Source organism: Cherax quadricarinatus, chromosome 19 (assembly GCF_038502225.1).
Source record: "Cherax quadricarinatus isolate ZL_2023a chromosome 19, ASM3850222v1, whole genome shotgun sequence".
Classification (NCBI taxonomy): Eukaryota; Metazoa; Arthropoda; class Malacostraca; order Decapoda; family Parastacidae; genus Cherax; species Cherax quadricarinatus.
The window spans coordinates 32,045,435-32,055,286 of NC_091310.1; positions in this window are offsets into that span (position 1 = coordinate 32,045,435).

The window sequence follows — 9,852 nt, forward strand, 5'->3', positions numbered from 1 at the left end:
CTGGTACTGCTGCAGGTACTGCTGCTGGTGCTGGTACTGCTGCTGGTACTGCTGCTGGTACTGCTGCTGGTGCTGGTACTGCTGCTGGTACTGCTGCTGGTACTGCTGCTGGTACTGCTGCTGGTACTGCTGCTGGTACTGCTGCTGGTACTGCTGCTGGTACTGCTACTGGTGCTGGTGCTGGTACTGCTGCTGGTACTGCTGCTGGTGCTGGTACTGCTGCTGGTACTGCTGCTGGTGCTGGTACTGCTGCTGGTACTGCTGCTGGTACTGCTGCTGGTGCTGATACTGCTGCTGGTACTGCTGCTGGTGCTGGTACTGCTGCTGGTACTGCTGCTGGTGCTGGTACTGGTGCTGGTGCTGGTACTGCTGCTGGTGCTGTTGCTGGTACTGCTGCTGGTACTGCTGCTGGAGCTGGTGCTGGAGCTGGTGCTGGTGTTACAACTATTATTCTTTCATTCATGAGAAACGCGTTAAACACGTCTTGCAGCTCCTTGGAAAGGCACACAGCTGAAACCCTTCCAAGGCAGAAATATTCTAAAGAGAACCAGAGAGGAATTGTGACCATCGTACAGAAGCATCCTTGATTACTACCCCTAGATACATAAAACGAAAGTTCGGAAGATTCATCATCTCACCAGCTTCCATGTGTTTGTTTTTTGGCTGCCACTGGACTCAGCAATTAGGTGACCTCAGTCACCTATGGCTTTCAATCTTCACTATTTGTACTGTGCTTTCTAATTCTATTGTGTCATTTGCGGTGATCAATGACCCTGGAATGAAATGTATCTATTAATGATGTATTCTAAGGAATAAAAACTGGCTGGAACAATTCGTCAAAAATGTTCACCTAGGAGAGGACCTTCATTACGATGTTTCAGTCCGTCTTGGACCCTTGTGAAGTCAAAGGTGTTGTGATTTGATAATGGGTCAGGATAGACCGAAATGTCGTCATAAGGTTCCTTTCCAAAGTGCGTGTTTTTAGCGACGATATCTTAAGTGTATGTACTTTTGTCTTTTCATACAGACTTCCTTCCAGTTGCCATCGAGGATACCTGCACATGAAGCGAACAAGGGATTAGAAAGAGGAGATAGAAATATATAAATGGAGACAGAAATGAATGCAGCAAAATTTGGGGTAAAGGTTAGTGAGGATTGGTAGGGTGAGAGTGTATATGAGAGCGACTCGAGTGAATAATGGGGAAAGTTGAAGGAGAGGGTGAATGTGGAAATTAGTGTAACGTGAATTAGAGATCGAAAAATAATGCTGACAAAGAAGAATAAGAGCAGGTGAGGTAAAGAGCAATTTGGCGATGGAGAGATGGATAAAGAGGAAAGAAAAAAGGATAAATTGACGAAGAGAGAGGAGAATACAAATGACTCGAATGAGAAAAAGACTTAGGCACGATTATATAGTTTCTGTTGTCAGCCAGGAAAAGCCTGGTCAAAGAGACAATCAACAGGAAAGCCCGGGTAGTGGCTCGGACTGCTCGAGGGTTGGAAAAAACTCTCGATACCTGCCACAGGTACATCATAGCGATACAGATTTATATCAAGGGAACATATGACATCCCATGAAGAATGGCAGACAGGTTGTGTGGGACTACACATGTGCATTATTTACCCTGGCCGACACCGTCATCCCATTCAGTGGTAGTCATCAGAGTGGTGCTGGTGTGAATATATCCAGTTAGTCTTTGGTTATTTAAATGATCATCACCCAAGCATAATTTTTTTTTCCATGAACTAGAAAACAATTGCAGGTTACCCTTTCCTGGATATTCTGATTGAGAGAACCGAGAGTTCATTTACTGCGTCATTTTGCGGGAAAACCTACATTGAACTAAATTTTGTTCAGTTATACCAATTCAATTAAAACGTAATTTAATAACAACTCTAGCAACTAGTAATTGCTGCCTATACCATTTTTTCAGAGAATCATAATGTTTAGGATGTGTTTTGGTACAAACTGCTTTCTCACGTAATGTTATTGATATTTGTGTAAATAATTAAGCCCAGTATCGTTACTGGGGAAAGGCAAATGTGCATATAATCCTACCATTCACTGACAGTAATAATAGTTATAACAATAAATAACCTAATTAGACAATTATATTCACAGTGTTCCTCGACGACTCCGTTGACAGTCGAAATACGCAGTCTCTCACTTTCACTGAAGTTCACTTATCTACATGTCGTACAACCTACAATTGGATGGTTAAAATCTCTTACATGAATAAATAGAGCATTGGAATCTTGTCCAGTTCTAATGCTATATTCATGTTGTTTTAATCTTAGTTCAAGATTTTTACCAGTTTGACCGTAATAAACTTTATTGTAAAATTTGCGATAAAGTGTATTACGGTCAAACTAGTAAAAATCTCGAACTAAGATTAAAACAACATAAATATAGCATTAGAACTGGACAAGATTCAAATGCTCTATTTATTCATGTAAGAGATTTTAACCATCCAATTGATTTTCAAAAAGTTGAGAAAGTAGTATCAAGCAAGTCCATGGTCGACAGGAATATAATTGAATCTTGTTTCATAAAAAGCAGTTTTGACAATAATATGAATATTTCCTTTGGTTTATATAAATTAGATACATTTATAATTAATAAAATTTGGGAAGAATTTAATAATACACTGGACAAATAATAATTTTAAAAATTTTCTTGGGTAGAATAGTTTGTTGGTGGGTTGTGCAAAGGACCTGTCCAGTCGGGCCGGTGCGCGTCAGGTGTTTAACCGTTGTGGGATCTGATAGTAAGGTGTTGGCCAGACCCCTTATATACCTTCCTTGGATGCTTTACTTTCATAGTTCCTTGATAATGTGAGTAGCCACAAAAGCGCTTGGAATTTCTCTATTCTTTCAGAGTGGTTGTTTTGCATATATATATATATATATATATATATATATATATATATATATATATATATATATATATATATATATATATATATATATATATATATATATATATATATATATATATATATATATATATATATATATATATATATATTAGTTCTAGTTCATTAACGCTAGTGGTAATGAACTAGTACATTAGCACTTAGGCCACTGCACTGGGGGCTGATGCACAAGTTCACTAGTAGTATACACACATACAAGTCTGTTTTATTTGCGCATATCAGTGTGTGTGTGTGTGTGTGTGTGAAGGGAAAGAGAGTCTTCATCTGTCACTTAAATTTCAGAAGGGGGGTTGATGGGGGGTTGATGGGGGGTTGAAGTTTGGTTCTGTCAATTCGTCTGTCAGTCGTCTTACTCTTAATTTTTTTTTTCCAGAATATATTGAGCGTCACTCCAAGTCACCGGACGTTTTCTCACAAAGTTTTCACAGATCCGAAACTTAAGTTTGCAAGACTTGCTGGAAAACTTAGTGTGTGCGTACCAGGAGAGTTCTCAGACGGGTGAGACCTACCCCTGTGTGTGTGTGTGTGTGTGTGTGTGTGTGTGTGTGTGTGTGTGTGTGTGTGTGTGTGTGTGTGTGTGTGTGTGTGTGTGTGTGTGTGTGTGTGTGTGTGTGTGTGTGTGCTTGCATGCATGCATGCTTGCCTGCCTGCCTGACAATCTGCCAGTATCTCGATATTCTTTTGGCCATTGACGTTCCAAGTTAATGCCTCCTAAACTGCCTTGTTAATTGAACTAAAGAGGCGCGTTTGAGCCGAGGAATCAGGACCAACACTCAGGTTTCGGGACCACTATTCGCTTCCTAGAGTCACTGCTACTGTCTCTGGTCTCATCTGAGACCAGAGAGAGATCCTGGTATCTCTCACGTACCCGCTGAGAAAGCACTGTATTGATTCAGCCCATCTAAATAGCCATTTAAATGACGGCCAATGTACCATATATAGGTCGTGCCAAATAGATAAAACTGGTCAACTATCAAGAACTCAATTAGAATTACGTCCTTTCTAAAATTTTCTAATATACGTTTAAAAATATATATTTTTTTTATTTATATTAATGTAAAAATTAATAATTTTTCACCAAAAGAACCTTAGAAAACTTACCTAACCTTTCTATAACCTTCCTGTAACGTTTCTATAATTTAGCCTAATGCAGCTAAGTATATTTTAGATGAGTTTACAATAATTTAATGATAAACAAAAAATCTAAGATCAGAATGATTTTTGCGAAATTATTGCATTCGCAAATTTTCGCTTGCCTTATTCGGCAAGAAGAGCGTTGCTATTTAAGCCAAAATCGCAAGTTTTACCATTTCGGCACGACATATACGTTCCCTTAAGATGTTCGAATTATGCAAAGGATTGTTATATCAATTCAAGCGAGAATTCCCAGAGAGGAGGAACGAGACACAGAATGGAACGTGGAGTAACCGGGACAGTGCTATTGTGCTATCAATAGATTCCCCAATTGTTTCACGCTAGAGCCAGTAATCGTGGTAGTTACGTTCAAAGGGAAGGTCGACTTCATTACAGCAGTGTCAAGGTGGCCAGACGGTGCCAGCCTCCCTCCGTCACCACCTTTTTTAGGGCCGCCACGCAGTACCGGCCTTCCTCCGTCACTACCTTTCTTTAGGGCTGCCAGACGGTGCCAACCTCCCTCCGTCACCGCCTCTCTTCAGGGCCTCCAGATGGTGCCACCCTTCTTCCGTCACCACCTTTCTTCATGGCCGCCAGCAGGTGCCAACCTCCTTCCGTCACGACCTGTTGTTATGGTCGCCTTTAGATCGCGCCAACCTTGCTCGCTAAAAGAAACAAATTAAAAGGGAAAATATCGCTCTCAGTCTACATGACACAAGTGAACAATTAAAAAAAATCCTCCTTGAAAATTGAGGTACTTAAGGTGAGAAAGGTGTACGAAGGATGTGTTCGAGGAGAGACGTGTGGCTATACTGAGCGAAATAAATACTAAAATTACATAAAATTATGCTTAAAAACAACCAAAAATATTTATAAAATGGGATATGGGCGGGCTTCGAAGCAAAATATTCTCAAGGTGCCACAACTTTTGAGGCTGTCCTGCCTGGCGTCTCTCTGAAGTTCCTCGTTAACGAACTTGTGACATTCTAACTGCCATCTTACATCAAATATTTATGATATACTTGATAAAAATGTTATGAACGCTGATCGATAATAGCAAGATATCACATGCAGGAACAATTTAAACACGGATAAAAGATATCTGTATATTTCGGCTTAAGCCAGACACACTCTTATCAGCAGGTCCGATTTCGATGAAGTTTACTCGACATCAAATTAGCGAGAAAAAAGTACAAGATCTTTAGAACATGACGTTACCCAAAATCCCGATCCAGACCTCATGCAGCGATACCTAACATCCAGATCCAGACCTCACACAGCGTTACCTAACATCCAAATCCAGACCGCCTGATCTGAACCTAACCAGACTGCAGAAGAACGAGAAATGCTCTCTAGGAATAAAAACAATATCATCGAGGTTTTTGAAGGCTTACTTTAAACATTAAAAGAGTAAGTGGACGAGGAGGCAGTGTATGCCTTAATGAATACTGAAGGGCACTGAAATTTCACACTCCCGAGGATATATACAAATCTATTAGAAAGAATACCGTAAGTCTCGAAACTTGAACTGTATTGTGAAAGTCCTAGACGGGCTTCCATCCACATCAGGCTTGAGTTCCAGGCGTTACAGACAGATCTCTGACAGAATGTTACTTCACACACAGTGAAACTAGAGGAGAAATGAATGCTTAAAAATGAAGTTGTTTACATTTTATGAATACTTCCCCTGAGGATTAATTAATTGATGATACTTGTATGAAGCTGCGTTGGAGGGCCCCGCCAGCCGGTATTAAGCTGCGTTGGAGGGCCCCGCCAGCCGGTATTAAGCTGCGTTGGAGGGCCCCGCCAGCCGGTATTAAGCTGCGTTGGAGGGCCCCGCCAGCCGGTATGAAGCTGCGTTGGAGGGCCCCGCCAGCCGGTATGAAGCTGCGTTGGAGGGCCCCGCCAGCCGGTATGAAGCTGCGTCGGAGGGCCCCACCAGCCGGTATTAAGCTGCGTTGGAGGGCCCCGCCAGCCGGTATGAAGCTGCGTCGGAGGGCCCCGCCAGCCGGTATTAAGCTGCGTTGGAGGGCCCCGCCAGCCGGTATGAAGCTGCGTCGGAGGGCCCCACCAGCCGGTATTAAGCTGCGTTGGAGGGCCCCGCCAGCCGGTATGAAGCTGCGTCGGAGGGCCCCGCCAGCCGGGCTTCACATACTACCTATATTTAATTTATATGTAATTGTCTTTGAATAAAGAGATCAGTAAATATGTATACAAATACAACGAGCTGTTAACAGATTGACAAACAGATGAAAAACGTGTATTCGAGTTATCAAACATCATTGAAAAAGGGGATTCACACACACACACACACACACACACACACACACACACACACACACACACACACACACACACACACACACACACACACGTTATTCGTGTGTGTGTATTGTTATCTATTTGTTGTTCTCGAATAGAGCTTCGAGCTACGGTAGTCCACATCAGTTAATTTATTGTTTGAGTTTTCGCAATTTCTAGTAATTCCAATAAACTTTTTCTCTGATATTTTTCCATCCATAACTCTTTTTAAATGAGGAAAATTGCATTTATCTGAATGTAACTAATTATGTACATAACAGTAAATGATAACAAAGATAATTATTATTTATCAATGTTACATAGACAAGTAGAAATTTGGGACACCTAGGTCGCAAAAAATGTCCCCCTTCGATACCTACCACTGTCATAACCACAAGTTGCTCTGGACCTATTAATTAAATGAAATATACATACACCAGGAATACTGGTAAATATATAAATTTGTGGACTGTATATTAAAAATTAAAGAATAATTATAGATATACACAATTACATAACAGAAAGAAAATATATCTTAATATCACTCACCAATTTGACTGGAGATTAATGTGTATCATACTCAGAAAACCTCACTCTAACTAAATCTATGAAAATAATGCTGGCCAGAATTTCACACAAATCTAGAGAGCTTATCTGAGGTTCCTGGAGCTGTCTTGTCCAGTCGTCTGATATCTCAAGTTATGCAGGAATGCACATCCACCAATTTCGCCTCCTATTTGAGAGGTGTCAACACAATTTTAACCTCTAGAGCACGAAAAAATCTTCCCATTACACCAACGTTTGTACAAAATTCAAAACCAAGATGGCCAGTCTCGTCTGCGCAGACGCAGGCTTTCCGTTTCCTATGACATAAATATTATTAAATACTGTATGGCCATCTATTTACATATAAATACTGAATTTCTGGAAAATATATACAGTATTTTCCACACTATTCGTAATTTAATATATTTTTTAAATATCGTCAAGACACTATTTCTTTGGAAAATTTAACATTTTTTTTCTTTTCTTTTCCTGTTGTTAGCGTTAAAATTATCCTCCTCGTCTATTTTCTCACAATGTAATATGTCTACAAATATTTATCATATAATATAATCTTTCTCAACTCTTTAGCTGTTTTTTTAATAATTTTTAAAAGTCTTATCAGTGCTGTATGACCCTAGTAGGTTTAGCGCTTGGTTTGTAATAATTTAAAACCCTTTATTCGTGACACACTTTCTTAAGGTGTCAACACCAGCCATAATTCATATATATGCTCGAACTGCGGTCGACTCATGTTATAAAATAATCAGAATCTCCCGATTCACTTACTGGAAGGCTGTTCGAAAATTTAACATTGTATTAACTTTAAAATTCCACGAAGGTTGAGCTCTTCATTTTGTTTATAATAATAATAATAATAATAATAATAATAATAATAATAATAATAATAATAATAATAATAATAATAATAATAATAATAATAATAATAATAATAATCATACATTCTACGAGACTGTAGCCCATCAACTTGTTCAACTAATCTCAGTTAAGATGATTCCGGTTCATAGTTTGCAACCATGTTCATTCAGTTATGGTTGAAGCGCCTTCGGGTTACAACCGAATGACCCAGAATCAATCCTGACGAGGGTAGAAGTGCTGGGCATGTTTTTTCATGTACATTATCCCTTCTTACCCAGCACTAAATGAGTACCTGGGTGATAACTGGCTGTTGTGGGTGGCATCCTGGGGGAGGAAGGTTGCACATGGATATACTAAGCTGAGCTGGTATAACAACTCTTACTCTTAGCTAGAGGAACAGCTCTAAGTCTGAGGTTGAAGAGCAGCTCTTATTCTGAGGTTAAAGAGCAGCTCTTATTCTGAGGTGGTTGAAGAACAGCTCTTAGTTTGAGGCTGAAGAACAACTCTTAGTCTGAGGTTGAAGAACAGCTCTCAATCTGAGGTTGAAGAACAGCTCTCAGTCTGAAGTTGAAGAACAGCTCTCAATCTGAGGTTGAAGAACAGCTCTCAGTCTGAAGTTGAAGAACAGCTCTCAGTCTGAAGTTGAAGAACAGCTCTCAGTCAGAGGTTGAAGAACAGCTCTCAGTCAGAGGTTGAAGAACAGCTCTCAGTCTGAAGTTGAAGAACAGCTCTCAGTCTGAGGTTGAAGAACAGCTCTTATTCTGTAAATTTAACAGTGTAAAATGTTCTTTTCAAGAAGCCTTGTAATGAATAATGAAGAAATGCGAAAATAAATTTTCATCATTCGCAATAATGCGCAACTTATTGCAACTTTGCAGTTACCAAATTAGTCACGTGAATAACAATACTAAAAGTTTTATTAATGTTAATGCTGTCTTGTCATGTATTTCTTTCCCTGGATTGTTTACCTTCTCTCTCATAATTAAGTCTACGGAATTCCCACACCAGGTTCGGCGGGTCTGAACCAAAGCTGTTAATCATATAGCGAAATTTTTCGTTCTCTAAGTGATTTATCTGTTATTTTCCACTAAACTTTTCCACTGTTTTATCCGCTACTTTTGTTACGGTCTTCTCTTTTCCCTTTCATTAATCCTGATAATACATTTCCATAATAATTCGCAATCACTGAAGTTTACTGGTCTAAGTTGCAAGCTGGCAAAAAATGTTGAGTCAGAGTTTCAGGCCCCGTCATTTAATTGAATATTTTCATTCTTTAGTTCCCTGCCTCGTACTTCCTCGTACCTCTCTTCAAACTGTGTATAAAGTCTGCCCCTGTCATTTCTTAACCATCCTAAAGCTGAAAAACTACTTCCTAACGTGTCTGTGGCTCACCTGTTTTTTTTTTCATTTATGCAGGTCTTCCTCGACCCTTTACTTTGAAATAGTATGTCAGTGTCTGTTTTGTCATGTCTAATAAGTATCTTGTACATTGTTATCATGTCTCCCAGAATCATTCAAACATTAAAAATAGTGATATTCACCTCTCTCAGTCTTTCCTACTCTCTAGGAATTTTTTAGTTTCTTACCAAGTTTGGTTAAGAACGGGTTATAGCTGGTCCTGCATATTTTTCGATTTTTCTTATATATGTCGTGCAATAAATTCTGAGTGATTCTTTTTATAACTTTCTTGAATATCTGTTTCATTTTTGATAGGCGGGCGTACGCCGTCATCGCTATTTTTGTTGAAGTGATCGTCTAGCGATATACTTGGTAATATGCTCACTCCTAGATCCCTGTTCGGAGTCTGCAGCCTTTGTATCCTCCAATTCTATGCTCCATCTCTCATCTTCTTCCTCTTTTCCCTACTTTCTCAGCTTCTGCACTTACCTTAAGCTCATGCATGTAACTGCACAAGAGCCATCAGGGCGTCATTTCGCCTGCACACCACTTAAACTGGGCAGTAAATTCTCGGCGAATATTTACTTCGTGTTGACTGGCCGTTGAGTGGCGCCGACACCTTCGAGCGAGAGGACAGTTCAGATTAGTATCCATTAATATC